At 47.6% G+C, this 18,953-nt stretch overlaps 1 pseudogene; it reads right to left on the bottom strand.

Annotated features, from left to right (window-relative positions):
• Positions 1-13,392: 13,392 nt before the first annotated feature.
• On the bottom strand, positions 13,393-15,003 carry LOC149321917 (POU domain, class 4, transcription factor 3 pseudogene; annotated as a pseudogene).
• Positions 15,004-18,953: the final 3,950 nt, after the last annotated feature.

Below are 18,953 nucleotides of genomic sequence, written 5' to 3'. Positions count from 1 at the left end.
GGGGGGCATCCTAGTCGTTCCAGGATCTGCCACAGATCTTTTCTACTCACAGTGTCGATGGCTTTGGTGAGGTCGACAAATGTTACATAGAGTCCTTTGTTCTGCTCTCTACATTTCTCTTGCAGTTGCCTAAGGGCAAATACCATATCTGTAGTGATCCTATTAGCTCTAAAGCCACATTGGCTTTCAGGGAGAAGTTCTTCTGCAATAGCAGGGACTAATCTGTTTAGCAGTATCCTTGCAAGGATTTTTCCAGCAATGGAGAGCAGTGTTATACCTCGACAGTTTGAGCAATCCGATTTTGCTCCATTTTTCTTGTACAGGGTGATGATGACTGCATCTCGGAGATCTGATGGCAGTTCGCCTTTTCCCCAGCAACTCACAAGGAGCTCGTGGAGTTTAGCATGGAGTACATGACCTCCATGTTTCCAAGCTTCAGGTGGAATTCCATCAATCCTGGCAGCTTTGCCATTTTTCATCTGCTGTTTGGCCTTAACGGTTTCTTCCAAAGTGGGAGTTATGTCCAATTCCTTCTTCATCGGTTGTTGTGTCATGTGTTGAATAGCTGAGTCTTGGACTACTTGGTTGGCACTAAAGAGGCTTTGGAAATGTTCAGCCCATCGGTTCAGAATGGAAGCTTTATCTGTGATTAGTGTTTGACCATCTGTACTGTATAGGGAGCTTTGGATCTGATATGTAGGTCCAAACACTGCTTTAAGAGCTTCGTAAAATCCTCTGGAATCACTCAGATCTGCACAACGCTGTGTTTTTTCTGCTAAGTTGATCCACCATTTGTTCTGAATGTTTTTGTTGGAGTTGACTACATGCGAGACGAAAGGCTGCTTTTTTGACATGGCAGGATGGCTGGGCTTGGTGTGCCTGGTGAGCAGTTCTCTTCTTTGCCAACAGCTCCTGGATCTCTTGGTTGTTTTCATCAAACCAGTCTTGATTTTTCTTGAGGGAGAATCCTAAGGATTTTTCCGCAGACTGCAGGATGCTGTTTTTGATATGTTGCCAAAGCGCTGTAGGAGAAGAATCTACAGGATGGTCTTCAAGTTTTGTTTGCAAATTTGCCTGGAAGTTGTCTCTTATGGCAGGCTTGTTGAAGATTGTTGACTTGGAGTCTCCTCTTTAGAATGCCACCCCTCTTAGGTTTCAAATGAAAATGAAGATTTAGTTTGCATCTTATGAGGTGATGATCTGTTTGACATTCTGCACCGGTCATCACTCGGGTATGACGGACATCGCTAATATTTCTCTGGCACACTAGGATTTAGTCAATGAGGTGTCAGTGTTTGGATCGGGGATGCATCCAGGTTGTCTTCAAGCTATCTTTCTGCTGAAAGATAGTGTTTGTAATAGTCAACTGCTGTTCTGCACAAAACTCTAGCAGGAGGCGACCGTTATCATTACAGTTTCCAACACCATGCTTACCTAAAACATCTTTCCAGGCTTCAAAGTTCTTTCCTACTCTGGCATTGAAGTCACCAAGGATAATGATTTTGTCTTCTGCAGGGACTTTTTGTATAAAGAGGGGTAGGTCTGAGTAGAATTTGTCTTTCTCCTCAGGGTCGGCTTGCATAGTTGGGGCATATATACTGAAGAGAACAACATGTGGGAGGCATAAGGAGATAATGCGATCAGAGTGTCCTGTTGGCAAGGTTTCAAGTTTGGAGGCAATGGAGTTATTGATCATGAAGCCTACACCTGAAAGATGTTTTTCAGTTTGGGGTTTGCCAGACCAGTAGAGTGTGTAGCCAGCACCGTGTTCTTTAAGGCTGCCTTCCTCATGGAGACGAACTTCACTAAGAGCAGTGATGTCAATGTTAAGTCGTGACAGTTCATGGGCTATTAGAGCAGAACAATGCTCAGGACGTCCACTATTTACAGAATCTTGCATGGTTCTGATGTTCCAGCATGCAAGCGTTAGTCTATTTGCACCTTTGGAGGCTGGTGTGTGCCTTTGTTTCTTTGTCTTTGTTTGACTGCATCAGAAGATGCCCGTTGGCCGTGGCTAGCCAACTGGGTTGTTGGGGATGAGCTTTCTTTAGGCCACCTTTTCTAGGCCCCTCTCCATATGGAGCAAGCAGTGTTCTCCTTAAAAAAGGCTGCTTGGTCATTCAGGATGCTGCCGAACAAGACTGTCATCCCCGAGTCAGTCTCTAGCGACCAAAGTCCTGAACCACCTGCATGCAGGGTTGGGTCTGCAGCTTCCAGTGCATCTTTACACCTGCCGTTTTGTCCCTCGCCTATCACCACAGGGCTTTTTTGGAGATTGGATGTATCCTTCGAGCCTGTGCAATGGATTTTTCTGGTGGAGCGCAGCATGCACAGAACTGGCCTCACCCTTTAAACCAGAGGTTCAACTGCTGAGGCCTTGACAAGCATGGATGGTGGCAGCGAGGTCCTCGGGTCGTAGGTTAGATTAGAGTTTCCTTCTCTTAGATGGTTGACCTTACAGGGTTAGACGAGCACCATCTGCCCGGGTTTGGGATTAGAGTTTTCCTTCTCCTAGGATGGTTGCCATAAGGCTAGAGAGCCCATCTTGCCCTTTGGCGCTCTTGGTCAGACCCTTCAGTTGTGACCTGTCTGGCATGGGAGGCCCTGTCGGTGGCTATTATATCACTGCCAGCATAGCTCACAACATCATTAGGGTGCGCAAGCCTCTCCCCCACGACAAGGGGGTGTCAATGGAGAATGCAAAATATAGCAGTGGTATCTGCATTTTATTATTTTAAAATTCTTGTTCTTTTCTGCATTGAAAGAAGTCTGTGGGAGAAGCATGTGTTCACATGCATGTGAATTAATTTTAAGAGCTGGAGAGATTAAGGTAGAGATCAAAGATGATGGACACAAATTCTTGTTTGTGCTTACCAAAAGAAAATCACACTGAGTTCAATTGAAGTTGCCCCATAAATACAAACAACAAAACATTCTGCCCACCTTACAGGTTAACAAATATATTATAGCATGAGCTTTCCTGGATCATAGGCCTCATCATCCGACGTAAGAGCAAGAAAGTGTGTACAGAAGTGCAGACTCAAAAAGATACATAATGGAAGCATTATGATAAATTGAACTGCTGATTTTTTTCTTAGGGTCAAAACTTTGTCTTGTAACCAGATTTGTGAAATAGTGGAGAAGGGGAATAAGAAATGCCACATGAGTGGCTCTGAAAGAACCAGACCTTGGCAAAGTTATTTTTATGGACTACAGCTCCCCAAATCCCCCATTGGTCATGCTGGCAGGGAGACCTGGGGAGTTGTAGGCCAAACAGTAACTTTTTCAAACTGTGGAATTAACTTAAGGTGTATCTATATTTTAGAAATAATGCAATTTGACACCACTTTAACTGCTGTGGCTCCATCCTACAGGATCCTGGGATTTGTAGTTTTAAGAGGCACCAGCACTTTTTGGCAGAGAAGGCTAAAGACCTTGTAAAACTACTGAATCTAGGATGGTGCTACAGTGTTTAAAGTGGTGTCAAACTGCAGTATTTCTACTGTGTAGGTGCACCCTCAGTTTCTTGTGCATTTTTATTTTAGTAGTAGCAACTTTGCTCACTCCTTGCATGACATTTAAACATTCTTACACATCTACATAAAACAGTCTTCACCAACTTGTTTTCCTGCAGACATAATGGAGTGCAATACCTATCATTCCATACATTCATGTTTATGAAGAATGATGGGAGTTGTCGCCCAACTTATTGGGAGCAGGCACCAAGAAGGGGGAAACTGATCTTTCATCTCATGTCTATTGGATGAGTAATTTTGCACTGTCCTTTTTTACTGCTGATATGTAAAATACTGACTTGTGATGTCAAGAGTACTTAAAACAGAATCACAGAATTGGACAAACAGGACAAAGTCTACTGGAAATATCCCTGGCACTTTGCAGAATGACTGTTTTATGAATTTTCCCACATCTTTATAGTTTTTTCTAAAGAAACAGCGGGTAGGCAGCTTTGTTCAAATGTCTTTCATGAAGAGTATAAATTAATGTTATAAACTTCATAGAAGATATGCTATCATGTTTCCATGTATAGGATTGACTTGGCCACCATGGAGACAAGATTCATCTTACGGGAGAGCCAGTACTACTGAGACAGCTAAGCTTTTCTGTGATTTGGTTCCCCCGCCTTCTCTTTCTATTGTATGTTAGAGTTAGGCTCTGTCTTGTATCTACCATTTATATTCTATCCCTCCTTTAAAGAGCTCAGGGAGGTGGTCTGCATGGTTCTTCTCTATTCCCTTTCCCTTCACAACAACGCTGCAAGGTAGTTGGGGTGTGTGTGAGAGAGTGACTAGCCCAAGTTCAGGCAGTGAGTTTCATGGCCGATGAGTATTTGAGCTCTGAAATGCTAGGTACCTTCACCACTACAGCACTCTGCTTCTCTATTCAGCAGTAACATTGAAACCAGAAGTCTCTTTACCAGGAGGTAAAGTGGGGAGTTAAGTGGGGAGTTGCTTTATAGGGCAGATTTGCAAGAAGGTAACAGAGTGACAGGAGGAGGGCAGACAGATAGATACCGTATTTTCCGATGTATAAGACGACCGGGCGTATAAGACGACCCCCAACTTTTTATATAAAAATAAAGAGTTAATTATATACTCACTGTAGAAGGCTACCACTCCTCCTCAGAAGCCAGCAGCCGGCCATGCACGCGCGCTCCGGCTTCTGAGGGGTCTGCGAAGGCCTCTTAGAAGCTGGCGCGGGGCTGCCGGCTTCCCAGGCCTCCGGAGGCTTGAGAAGCTGGCGGACGAGCGCATGCACCCGGCGTATAAGACGCCCCCCGATTTTTGACCCAATTTTCAAGGGTCAAAAAGTTGTTTTATACACTGGAAAATACTGTACGGTAGATCTTTCTGACCCAAAAGGCACAATTTGCTGCAGAAGTCTTTTCCACAGCTTCCATTAATTCCAGGGAATTCCTGGAGGTAGGGTTTGTATTTTATTTTGAGCGATAATTTTGTACCTCTGGCACTTTTGGGGCTGGAACTGAGCAAAATAAGCAATTTTCTTCCTAAATTTTCTGCTCTTGGAATCCAGGCCTACTTGGTATACGTTGGCACTGATGCTGATTATGTAGGAGTTACATTTACATCCTTGCTTTCCTACAGAGATCTCAAAGCACTGAACACAGCTCTCTTCCTTCTCACTTCGTCTTGACACGAGAAGCCTGTGATCAGGCTGAAAGTGTGTGACTGGCCTACGGTCCCACAAGGGGTTTCGTGGTTCAGCAAAGACCTGGATCCCCTCCAAAATAATCCCAGTCCAACAGTAACTCTTCAATAATGTTGTTATTAACCTTCAATCCTTTTGAATCAAGGATGTGGAAGGCAGAGAAGGAATCTGAAAGTCAGCCAGTCCATCCAGCTGCATGGCTTCCACAGAAGTCTTCCCACTTCTTCAGGATCCAGCTGGTTCTTGTATCTTCACTCAAGACACCAGACAACTCAGTAGTCTTATATAAAAGATCTCCTTTATTCTACTATATACAGCTCCAAAACTATCCAACAATACTCCTCACTACTACCCACAAAATACATTGGGATTCATAGCACTTATTATAGCCCTTGGAAAACACCACCCACTCTTGTCAGTTTCCACCCAGTGGGCGTGTACATCCACTTTCATTGGTTTTCTTAGTTCATCCCACAATTAGTGATTTCATCATTTCACCTTGTCCACTTAACAATTCTCAGGTGTGTTCAATTATCCACTTTGCATTTCTGTCCTTGGCATTTAGGACTTGCTAATTACATTACCTTTTACACCTGTGTGGCTTCTAATTGCTTTTGCTGAGTCATCCTGACTCTCACATACATGTTTTATTTCTTTCACTGTATATCCCATGTTGCTTTTTCCTTAACATTGGAAGAAATACATCTCTCCATCTGTCTTTAACATATTTTAACCATGGGGAATCACACAACCAGCTCATGGCAGATTTTTTTTCTTTCTGTAAAGTGGAAGTGAGCTTAGGTATATTTTTTAAAAATCCACTAGAGGTTGAGTCTCCCTTATTAGGGAATTCCAAAATCCGAAATGTTCCAAAATCTGAAACTTTTTTCATGGGTGGCAAAACTAGCAACATATTTTGCTTTCTGATGTTTCAATGTATCCAAACTCTGTTTCATGCACACAATTATTAAAAAATATTGTGTGCAAAATTCTCTTCAGGCTATGTGTATAAAGTGTATATGAAACATAAATGAATCATCATGTGTATGCAAATATTCCAAAATCTGAAAAATCTGAAATCCCAAATATTTCTGGTCTCCAACATTTTGAATCAGGGAATCTCAGCCTCTATTGCACAAGAGATTCCCCCTTTGCTCATATGGCTTCTCTTTATAATGGCCTTTAATGTCTGAAAACCATTCTGACATGCAATTGCTCACTGAGTTCAACAGGATTACCTTTCAAGTGGATGTGAGGGCAGCCCAGTTTTTCTGCTGCCTGCAAGAGGAGCTCCCCTGAAGCTTTTGGCTGCGAGAGGCAGACGTTCCATCTCATGCTGCCTCCACACTGCAGAAATAATCTGGTTTGACACCACTTTAACTGCCATGGCTCCTTGCTATGAAATTCTGGGAATGGTGGTTTGTTGCAAAACTGCATTATTTCTAGTGTGTGGATGCACTCAGTTTCTTGCACCTTTTTATTTCTGCAGTAGCAGCTTTGCTCACTCCTTGCATGGCATTTAAACATTCTTGGCAAACAGTCTGTATAAAATTGAATGCCATGGCAGTTAAAGTGGTTTCAAACCAGATTATTTCTGCAATGTGGAGGCAGCCTATAAATCCTCTTTCACCAGGGATGCCTTGGCTGCCTCTTCCATCTTTGCATTCATAAAGGACACTGTTTTAATTCATTCACACACTAACAGACAAGAAGGAAACGGACACGAGACGTTTATATTAGGGAGCTAATGGAGTCGCCTAATGACTAATTGATTAGATCCCCCCAGTGTGATTCCAGCCTCTGAGAGGCCCATAGGAATAGATGCAATTATGAGGCTGGGCTGATTGGAAGCCACTGATCAGGGCATGGGGCTAGATTGGAGGGGGGGGAGGTCCCTGAATTGCATGGTGGCCATCTGAGGGGACACATGGACAGACCTGTGCCATGCAGTGGTTATAGGGAGATTGTGGACAGGAAACCAATGGGAGAAAGGGAAAGACAAGTTACTTTGTGTTGGAAGGCTAGGGGGCTTAGGGAGAAGCTGCGAGGGGCAATTCAATGGTAGACTTTCCTCAAGCAGGCTTAGAAATGAAAGGAAAAGCCAGAAGGGAAAATCAAGAGCCAGGGAACGAAATGGGTTAGGATATTCACAGGATCTGCACTCATATTCCTGACCCTGTTAGACTGAGAGAAAGCAGTTTGTAGCATAAACTTTTGTAGACTCAGGGCCTGGACAGACAGGCCAGAATAAAGCTTCTTCGGGTCACTTTGGAGGTATGCTGTTTAAGACAGGAGCCAAGTCAAAGCCGTACTCCAGTCCTAAGGACTGGAGCACAGCTTTGAGGCAGCTTCTGGCCTCTTAGGACGCATGCATCATTTAAGCAGCATACCTCCAAAGTGACCTGAAACAGCTGTATTTTGCCTTGTCTGTTTGGGCCCTCAGTCTGCAGTGCTTCATTGGACACATGTGCTGAAGCAGACTGAGCCTATGAGTTTATGCTACAAATGTCTTTCTCTCTGGCTGCATCTGCCCTGCAAAATGAACGCACTTTGGCACCACTTTATCAGCCATGGCTCAATGCTATGGAATTCAGGGATTTGCTACCTGCCTGTGTTTTTGTGAGATATTTAGCCTTCACTGTCAGAGATCTGGTGCCACACCAAACTACAAATCCCAGGATTCCATGGCAGTAAAAGCAGTGTCAAGCTGCCTTATTTCTGCAGGGCAGATTCAACCTTACCTCATCTCAAAGAACTCTTTGTATTCATTAGGATCTTTAATATATAGGACCCCCTTGCATTCATTCACTCTCACACACACACACACACACACACACCCCACAATTCCATTCATTCAACCTCCTTGTCCTTCTCCAGTTTCTAACTGTGGCAAACGAGGGGGAAATGATCTCAAAGAAACTGTCCTGGTTTAAATCCCACCCTAAACAGTAGGACTTTGCAAAAACAAACTAAAAATTTTGAATTATTTAAGCCTAGAAACCCCTCTGACTTCAGGGCCTCTGATAACCCTGAATAGTTTAACAACACCTTGAGGTTATATAGTCAGGAATGATATTGTCAGTGCCAGACATCGTGGTCAAAAGCTGCCAGTGGAAGAGGGACATGGGTCACCCGATCTCCTCTCTGCACACTAGGGCTTAGCGAACTGGATCTTCCTCAATATTAGACTAACCAAAACTCAGGCAGAGCCGTCTTGGGGTCTGTAAACAGATTCTTTCACATAAATGGGAGGCACTGTTTTATATACCTTAAGAAACAGACACCACACTTTCCTTCCTTCTTTCTTTTGCTTTCTGTTCCTTTTCCAGCATCAGTTTTCTTCTATCTTAACTTTCTCCTGATCCCTTCTGAACTGGCTTCCCTCTCAAAAGACCCATCTTGAAGATCAAGACCGATGTTTGACTCACTTGACTGCCTTCTCCATCTATCAAGAGTCAATGGGAAACCAGCACCCACTTTATCCCCCTTTCCATACCCTAAAGCAGTGGCCCCAAACGGTGCCCTTTAAGAGATTTTGGACTTCAGTTCCCAGAAGCCTCGGCCACGTTAACTAATAGTCTAGGATTCTGGGAGCTGAAGTCCAAAATCCCTTAAAGAGAACAGTTTGGGAACCACTGCCTTAAAGGCACCAGATCCTGTCTGAGTTTAGAAGCTGAGCAGGATTAGCTCTGTACTTTGCTCTACTGTACCAGGCTACCCCTGGATGTGTTTTCAGGATCAGCTGTGGTTATTTCTTGGATGGGAGACTGCCAAGGGATACCAGGTGCTGTAGAAATAATGCAGTTTGGCACCACTTTAAATGCCATGGAATTCTGGGAAGTGTAGTATTGTGGGACAGTTAGCCTTCTGTGTCAGAGAGCTCTGGTGCCACAACAAACTACAAATCCCAGGATTCCACCGCCTTGAGACGTGGTAGTTAAAGCAGTATCAGACTGGATTATTTCTGAGGTGTGGATGCAACCGAATTATATCTCGGAGGAAAGAAATTGGCAAAAACCACCTCTGGGTGTCTTAACAAACCCCTATGAAATTAATAGAGTCACCATCAGTCTGCAGGTGACTTGAAGGCACACACACACCTCGTTCAGTAACACAACACAAGTCACATCTTGCCTTGCCTTTGGAGAAAACTAAATGCGGCTTGTGACGGCTTTCCGCAGCGCAGGCGAGGAAGGAATAAGCTAATAACACCCGATGCCTATTTATAACTAAAATATGGGTGCGTTTTATTTTACTTTTTTTGGCAGGAGACGTCGACAAAGAAATCTTTTCTAAAAGGAGAGAACCTGGCATAAAATGCCCAAAATTCAGCACAAAAGAAAGGGCCACTCGGTTAGTGAGCTGGTCCTTCTCTGGGTTTTTGAAAACCTCGGGGAGCTGTCCAGGTGCTGAAAGAGTTCAAGGTTTGGATGGCCAGACGGGAAAAGAAAACCATCCAGAAAGCTGCTTCTGCTAATGTGAGAGGCTGGGAAACTTTTCGGGTCTGGAAACAGTATTGCTACATCGAGAAAGAGAGATCAGAGAGATAGAAAGAGAGACAGAGACAGAGAGAGAGAGAGAAAGTCTGCCCACTGGAGAGAGTTTTCCCAACCTTCAGTTTCTTCTTTGTTTCTAATTTCTCACATATTTTAAACAAATCCTCAAATAGGAATACTATATGTATTTGCTAAGCCTTCCCGATCAAACTCAGATTCAGACATGGCTGACAATCCTAACATAAATGGTGTGGAGGACCAGCTGAGCAGCAGAAACTAAATAACTAAATAAGAAAGGTGTATACTGAAGGGGACAAGAAAAACCCCCAAATCCACAACAAAACAGAAGACATTAAAACAAAACGGACTGAGACAATAAAATGTATCTTACCTGATTTTCAATTTAAAAATGATAACATTCTCAAGAGGCTCCCGTTAAAAGGCACCCGTTTCCTTCAAATCCTAGCGGAGAGCGGAGGAAGGATGCCGGCAGAAGTGCTTCCTCCTCGTTTTTATAGCTCGCGTCGCCCAATTAATATTGCATCAGCCTTATTTTAACATTTCAGAACCCACAATATAATGTAATGACACGAGGGCATTTATTATTAAAGGACATTTGATTGGGGGGGGGGGGAATCATTGGGGCTCCGTCGGAAAACGAAACACGAACTATAGGACTTTCAAAGGAATCCGGTGTTCTTTTATTAAGCGGAACGAAAACAATGCCTTGATTACATGCTTCTTTTAATAATAATAAGTGAGTAGACTCTACTTTGGGTTTTATTGCCAGATATTCACCGAAAAGTGAAGGCAATGTATTTCAGATGACGGCTGGGCTTTGAGCATTAATTTTTAATTTTTAATAGCGCTTCTGGGATTTAAAAACAACAGTAACAACAACAACACGCAAAAGCCCGGTTTTACCCTCCGTTTAAACAGAATTCCCAATGAACCTTTGAAAGCCCTGTTTGGAAGGAGCCAATTTCTTTTCTTTACAAAAAAAGAAACGAAACGAAACTTCGGGAAATGTAGTTAAATGCTTATTGGGAAGCCCGCGATTCTCCCTGGTTCAATGGCTCCAAGGCTAGATGGGAACCAAAACGCTCTGTTTCTTTCGGGGGCATGTTTTTTTTTTGTTCCTTGCCTTTCTTGCTTTAGCCTGGCCTAAACAATGTCAGTCAAAAGGACAACAACAACAACTGCGGGGTGGAGGAAGGGAGGGAAAGAAAAAGAGAGACCCTGGCTGAAAAATAAAGCATTTTATTGGAGAGGTTTCAGACTGTACAGTGTTTCCGAGAGAGAGGAAACGGGAGGAGCTCACAAAATGCCCAAATTGTAAGAACAGGGGAGCAAAGGGCAACGCTGTCCAAACATTTGACAAAAACACACACCCCTCACTTTGTAACTTTTAATGGGAAAGTGGGGAGGGCAGTCGACCATCAGGGATGGTCTCCTGAACTTTAACGGAGCTGGAGGAAGTGCTGAAACCTATGCCGGGAATAGGTCTGTGTTTGGGGATGCATCCGCTTTGGCACCGCTTTAACTGCCACGACTCATTTAATGCTATGGAATCATGAGAACTGTTGTTTTGTGAGCCATTTAGGTCCAACACACACTGCAGAAATAATCCATCTTGAGACCACTTTAACAGCCCTGGCTCAGTGCTAAGGAATCCTGGGAGCTGTAGTTTATTGTGGCACCAGAGCTCTCTGACAGAAAGGCTCAATGTCTCACAAAACTACAGTTCCCAGAACTACCTAGCATCGAGCCAGGGCAGTTAAAGCGGTCTTAAAGTGGATTATTTCTGCAATGTCTTCTCTATCAGGGCGCTCCGGTGCCACAGCACAGTACAATTTGTTGTGTTTTATTTTATGTACTTACACAGTATCCGCCTTTCTCCAATACAGAACTATCAGAACTCCGAAGCCCTGAGCCATGACAGTTAAAGCGGTGTCAGAATGGGTTATTTCTGCAGTGCGGATGCGGCCTGGAGTAAACTTTAGTTAAAGTTCGAATTAAAATCCCAATTTGAAGCGTACTTCGAGATCCTCTGTTAAAACTAGCCTTCCGATTTGAAGCCGTCCAGACCCACCAAATTATACTGTCATCGCTTTTGTTAATTATTTAATCTTCCTCCATGCAAACGTGGTTTGTTTGTTTTTTAAATGTACCTTTTTCCAGTGGGAATGAGTTTGGGAGGCGGAGGGTGGAAAGGAAACGAGACTCTCGTGGCAAAATCCGTCCCTTTCAAGGGCTCGGGATCCTTTCCAAACACGTGTCTAGAGATCATCCCCATTGAAATCCTGGACGCCCGGGTGCATCTACACTGGAGAAACAATGCAGCTTGACAGCATCTTAAATACTCTGGCTGCCATCCTAGGAAATCCTGGGGTTGGTCGTTTTAGAATGTCTTTAGCCTTCCCTGCCAAAGAGTGCTGGTGCTCTTAAAAGTACAAACTTCAGGATTTTGTAGGATGGCGCCATGGCCATATCACAAGGCGGTGTGGGGTCAAAGCGCACTAGAAAGTGATGCCAAACTGCATTATTTCTACAACGTAGACGCATCCCCCCCTCCGTTTCCTCCTACACAGATCTCACAGTCGGAGTGTCCGACTTTGTGGGAAGCGGTTAAGTGCTTGTGTGACTGAAGAGTGCAACAATAACCCATGAAAGTCTGGACGGATCTCAAAGACAATCTCGAGGGAGATCTTGCAGCACTTTGGAGACTAAGGTCCAAAACACACCCTGCAGAAATAATCCAGTTTGAGACCGCTTTCACTGCCCTGGGAATGCTAGGGACTGTTGCTTTGTGAGACATTTAGCTTTCCCTGTCGAAGAGCTCCGGTGCCACAGTGAACTGCAATCCCCGGGATTCCTTAGCACTGAGCCAGGGAAGTTCCAGCGGTCTCAAACGGGATTGTTTCTGCAGCGTGAAAGAAAGAAGTTGGCAGCCTGAGCTTTCCTACTAGACTCGAGTCCAAATGCAGCTGAGGAAATAGACTGAAGTCGACAAAAGCTCTTGCTGACAAGGAGTCTCTCAAAGGTGTGCAAGATCTTTTGCCACCCTGGGCAGATCTCAGGCAGCCTGTCCGGGAAAAGGTGGAGGATAGAAATGAAGACCACTTTCTTTTCAATAAAACCCGAGCAGTTTCCCTTTGCCTCCAGGATCCCAAGAAGCGCCCCCGAAGGTCCCTGGCTGCGCCTTTGGGGCTCTCCTTCCTAGATCCCTCATCCCCCCTCTCTCTGTCTCTATAGATCTCTTTAGAGCAGGGGACCAGGTGTCCTCCTTTCCCAGGACCTGCCCTTCTTTCCCACCTTCTGTCCAGCAGGGATTCCACAACGCCCTCCCTTTGCAGCAGGACCAAGAAGCATGGATTTAACATTTCTGTGAGTGATTTTTTGAAAAGCCTTTCTTGGGTCCTGTCCTCCATGTTTTCTGGAATGCCACCTCCCTTCCTTGGCGGAAAGGGCCTCTGGTCACCCGACCGGATAGATGTCCTCCATTTGGAGCAGGACTCGGAGGCGGGAGTTGGAGACTGATAGGAGTGTTGTCAGAGTTTATTTTGTAATATCCTCCATGGTTTTCTGGAATGTCCCCCAATTTGCGGTGCCTGGTCCTCCTTGGCGTCGAGGACAGATCTCTCTCTAGGTCTAGTCAGCTGGATGGCGAGGTGTCTCCAGATCCGTTCCCCTCGAGAGGTGTCTCTTGGACGGAGCGGGGCCGGCGGGGAGCCTGGCCTTCCTTCAGTGTCCTCCGGCGGCGTACTTCATGCGCTTCTGCTTCTGCCGCTGGTTGCAGAACCAGACGCGGACGACGTTCTTCTTGAGCTCCAGCTTCTCGGCGATGGCGGCGATCTTCTCGGAGGAGGGCCGGGGCTGGAGGGCGAAGTAGGCCTCCAGGGAGCGCTTCTCCGGGGCCGCGATGGAGGTCCGCTTCCTCTTGCGCTCCAGCCCCAGCCCTGGCCCTCCTGCTCCTGCTCCCGGGAAGCCCTCGGGGGTCCTGGGCGCCGTCTCCCGGTGGGCGGCCTCGGCCTCCCGGAGCCAGGCGTGGAGGACCGGCTGGAGGGCGAGCATGTTGTTGGCCGAGAGGGTGAGCGACTCGAAGCGGCAGATGGTGCTCTGGCTGAGGGAGCCCACGCCGGGCAACTTCAGGCTGGCCAGCGCCGCCCCGACGTCCGCCTGGGTCACCCCCAGCTTGATCCGCCGCTGCTTGAAGCGCTCCGCGAAGGCCTCCAGCTCCCGGGGGTCCGAGGGGCTCTGCGGCGGAGCAGGAGGCGGAGGAGGAGGGTGCTCCAGGGGCCCGGCTAAGGCCGGCGGCAGCAGCGGAGGAGCCCCGGCGGGCATCGGGCCGCCCAGCCCCTCGGGGACCCCCAGCAGCGCCGAGGGAGAGAGGTGCTCCAGGAGGTCGCCTCCTCCGCCGCCCCCCTCCAGGCCTTGGTGGGGGTGAGGGTGGGGATGGTGGTGGTGGGGATGATGGGGATGGTGGTGGGGGTGGGGGTGGTGGGGATGGGCAGCTGGCCCGGAGGGGCAAGGCAGGCTGCTCATGGCCTGGAAGTAGGGGCCCTGGGCCTTCCCCAGCGAAGGAGAAGGCAGCGAAGACGAGGGGGGCTCCAGGGTCGCCGCCTGATGCTCCGCCGCCGCCGCCAGCGCTTCAGCCCGGACCAAGAGCAGGCTCTCCTCGAAGCCGCCTCCGAATATATGGCCCTGGAGCTGGAAGGAGAGAGAGAGAGAGAGAGAGAGAGGCCGGTCAGCGGGGAATTGGGCTGACAAGGCGGCGGGCGGGAACGGGGCTGTTGGGGGGGCTTCCCCTCCCTCCCTCCCTCCCTCTCTCGGTCTCCCGATGCCTCCTCGAAGCTCAGGTCATAAAAATTAATATGAAGAAGGATGCTCTGCTTGACTAGAGATGGGGATGGTAGAGGCAGCAGCAGCAGCAGCAGGAGGAAGGGAAGGAAGGAAGGGGGCAAGAGAAAGAAAGGGGCTGCGTCCACACTGGAGGCATAACCCGGTTTAGCTCCGCTTTAACTATTTGTCTGGCTCTTTGCTATGGGATTCTGGGAGTTGGAGTTTGTTGTAGGGCTCCGCTCCGCTCTGGACCCACAACAAACTTCAACTCCCAGAATTCCATGACAAAGAGCCAGACAAAGAGTTAAAGCGGGGCCAAACCGGGTTATGCCTGCAGTGTGGACGCAGCCTTAGAGAAGGGACCTACCTGGGGGCCTGCGAGGCAGGCGCGGCGGAAGGCCTCGGCGGGGAAGGAGGGCCCTTCGTGGAGGGCAGCCGAGGGGAGGCCGAAGGGGCCCTTGGTGTTGAGGCCCAGCATGGCGGCGGCGGAGGAGGAGGAGGAGGAGGAGGATCCCCTCGGGGGTAGGGCTGTCTCTAGGCCCCAGCAGCAGTAGCTTCCCCTGGCATCGGCGCTCTGGATGGCCGCTCTCCGTCGGGAGGAAGCTTCAATGGCACAGAAGGAGAGAGAGAGAAAGAGAGACTCCCCCCCTCGCCGCCCCCCGCCTCCCGCTTGCCTTCCCTGCCCTGCCCTGCTGCCTCGGGAGGGGGCCAGAGGGAGTGTGTTCCGCTGTGGAAGAGCTCATCCTATGAAGTCCTTCCTGACGTGGAGGCCCCGAGGAGGAGGCAGGCTCAGGGCAGCTCAGGAAGACTGGTCAGGGCATCCCAACTACAGAGATTCCGCCTGGAAGAACTTCCTGATGGTCAGGGCTGTTCAATAGTGGGATATGCTGCCTCGGAGAGTGGTGGAGTCTCCTTCCTTAGAGGTCTTTAAACAGAGGCTGGATGGCCATCTGTCAACGGGGGTGCTTTGATTGTGAGTTCCTGCATGGCAGAATGGGGTTGGACTGGATGGCCCTTGGGGTCCCTTCCAACTCTAGGGTTCTGTGATCTTAGGATTCTGGAAGAGGGAGAGGCGGGACTCTGGACTGATGTCCTTCCCCCGAGTCTGGACACGACGAGGGACCCCCGATCTCTCCCTCCCGGCCTCCGCTCCTGACACACTTTCACCCCAGTGGGAAAGACAAGCCCCCCAAATCTCCCCGCCTTGGGAGTAAAGCGCTAAAGCCGAGGGGGCCTCGCGCTGTTGGCGTTAACTGGCCTTAAGCGGATCACGACGACCTTGTGGATGAGACATCCCCCAAAACCCCTGTGGCCAGCCTCTCTGCTCAGGCCCCGCAGGCTCATGGCTTCTGTCACTTCGCCATTTCACCATCTCACCATTTGGCATTCAGAGGGTTCTTGCGGCACCTTTGAGAGTAACTGAAAGAGAGAAGTTGGGAGCTGTAGCAGCTAGACTTGACTTGACTTGACTTGAGCCTCCTTCCTCAGAGGCATGTGATCCAAATGGATGTAAGGAAGGAGACTGAAGTCTAGGAAATCTCCTGCTGCCAACTTCTCTCTTTCACTTACTCTCAAAGATGCTACTGCAAGATCCCTTTCTGTGTCCTGGGTCCATGTAGTGTGTCATTTGGCCTGCGGTCTTCCTCTCTTTCTACTGCCCTCTGGTCCTTTCCTAAAGAGTTCTGCCTTCTCAGGCTGTAGGACAGTCTCACTGGCTTCCAGGGAGAGTTCAGGCTTGGTCTGTCTTTCTGACTGTCCACGGGATCCTCAGCACTTTGCTCCAGCACCACATCGCAAAGGAATTGACTTGCTTTTTCCGCTTCCCAGTTTATGTTTGAAACTTTTGCCTCTTGGTGACTCTCTTTTTCAGTCTCTTGTTTTTCCACTTTGAGTCCCAGACTGCGGCAAAGGCAGGATATAAAGAAATAAGAGAGAGAGAGAGACTAGAGAGAAATAACAGGAACCCATGGATCGCATCCTACTAGTGTGTGAATTGTAGCTGGGCCATGGGAACCCATTGGGAGGCAAGCCCCCTTCTCTCAGCCTCGGAGGAAGGCAATGGCAAACTTCCTCTGACTACATCTGGCTAAGAAAGGCCCGAAGGGAGGGTCCTCATAAGTTGCAGTCAACTCGAAGGGGTATTTGTTGAATGCAGCAGTAACAACGAAGTTGTGTAGTCTGCAAAGGGCTCTTGGAGCATCTTTGACACCATCTCCGTGGATCCATGCATCTGAGGAAGGAGCCCAAGGTCCAAAACACCTGCAGAAATAATCCCGCTTGAGACCGCTTGAACTGCCCTGGCTCAATGCCAGGGGATTCTGGGAACTGTCGTTTTGCCAGCCATGAGAGCCTCCTCTCTCAGAGAGCTCTGGTGCCACGATAAACTACACTTCTCAGGCTTTCCTAGCATTGAGCCAGGGCAGTTCAAGCGGTCTCCAGCTGGACTATTTCTGCAGTGTGCTTTGGACCCAAGTATTCCAAAGCTTACAACTTCTTTGGCACAGTGAGTCTCAAAGGTGCTACAAGATGCCTTTGCAATAACAAAGTTAGGAGCAACTGAGGCTAAGGAAGGGGCTCTTTCTTGCCTTCCTCCAACCAGTTGCTACAGAATTGTTGCAAATGCTGCATCTCCACAAGTTCTTCCTCCCTCGGGAGTAAAAGGAGGAGGATTGACAAAGGACCGAATTATATTTTATGACACAAAAAAATGCACACCAGCACCCCTTGTTGGATCGTTATACTGAGGCCTCAGTTTACAAAAGAGTCGCTGACAATCCACCCTTTGGACTTGGTTTTTAGAAGTACAACCCTCGCCTTTGGGTTTCATTCAAAATCCAAGTTGATTTAATCCTTTACAAACCCTTTCCCTTGCTTCTTCCTCCAGCCTCCCTATTCACACATCCCTCCGATATCAAGGAGACTTAGGGTGCCTCTGCACTGCAAGGGGAGGAAAGGCCGTTTCCTGGGATTTATAGTTTGCTGAGGCGCCAGGACTCTCTGTCAGACCAGGCTGAATACCTGACCTGACTACCCATCCCAGGAGCCCAGAGGATGGAGCCAGGGCAGTTCAGGTGGTGTCAAACTGCTTCATTTCTGCAGTGTGGATAGACTGTGAGGTTCCAGTTGGATCAAGGCAAATCAAAAAGGGAGGGTGGTCCAAACCACGCTGTAGGAATAATTCCAGTTTGAGACCGCTTTAACTGCCCTGGCTCGGTGCTAACTGAAAGAAAAAAGTTGGCAGCATGAGCTTTCGTAGACTTCAGTCTACTTCCTCAGACTCATTTGGTGGAATGGAAGCCAGGGACAGACATCGACAAATATCCTGTTGAGAAAGAAGATGTCTGTCTGTCTACCTTCTTTCTACAGCGAGGTGGAGAGGTCTGAGTGTCCGGCTCTTGGGACCAGGGTTCGATGCTCAGCTCGGCCATGAAAGTGACACATTAGGGCAAGTCACACTCTCTCAGCATAAGTCAGAAATGAAGGCACACCACCACCACCACCACAACAACAATAACAAGATGTTAATACGTTTTATAAACAACCTGAGTTTAAACCAGGGGTATAGCTGCCCCCAAAATAAGAACGTGGCTCCCACAAATGTACTTTTCCTTCGTTCTGGAAATTTCTAGCATTCAAAAAAAAACCCCAAAGACTGAAAATCAGGTAGAACTCAGACTCATGTTCTTACTCCCTTCTCTGCCTCTTTTCTTTGGATGCCTAAATTGTATCTGTGAATGATCAACTGAAGTTTTAACTTAATGTAATGTAAGTAATTTGGAGACTCAAAGGAAAAATTCATTTTGGAGGGGCAGAATTCCTATTTGCCTTCATTTTTGCCCCCTTCTATGGCCAAAGTTAGGATCGTTGGGTTTCTAATCCTCTCGACATTTCTTTTTCGAAGGCTAAGGAATCTTGATTTGCGGTTGTCTCTTTAGAAATAGACGGGTGCAAATTGGGGCGGTTGCCACCGTAGTTACGCCAAATGGTTGCAGCTCAGGTTGTGTTGCCAGGTTTTTCAAAACAGCACAAAGGGTCAGGCGAAATTCACAATGTCAATGGCAACCCCCCCTCAAGAAACCTGCCAAGAAAACCCATGAGAGGGTTGCCGGAAATTGGAAATGACCCGAAGGCACACCACCACCACAACATAAGGGATACGTTTCCTGGCCCCTCAAATGAGGGCTTTTCCTTATAATAAAGTACATCCATTGGGGGGGGGGGGGGGCCTGGGGTCAGGCCACACTCTCTCAGCTTCCTCAGGGGAATGCAATGACACACCTTCTCTGAACAAACCTTGCCAAGAAAACCTGGTGATAGGTTCCCCTTAAGATCGCCAGAAATTGGGAATGACTTGAAGGCAACATAAGGACATACTAAAACAAGTGACATAGGGAACCATTGCAAAATATTAATCCCTAGAGAATCACA

This window comes from Sceloporus occidentalis, unplaced genomic scaffold (assembly GCF_023333645.1).
Source record: "Sceloporus occidentalis isolate IW3139 unplaced genomic scaffold, rSceOcc1.0.p SCAF_1, whole genome shotgun sequence".
NCBI classification, from domain to species: Eukaryota; Metazoa; Chordata; class Lepidosauria; order Squamata; family Phrynosomatidae; genus Sceloporus; species Sceloporus occidentalis.
This window is presented reverse-complemented; position numbering and strand designations above follow the sequence as displayed.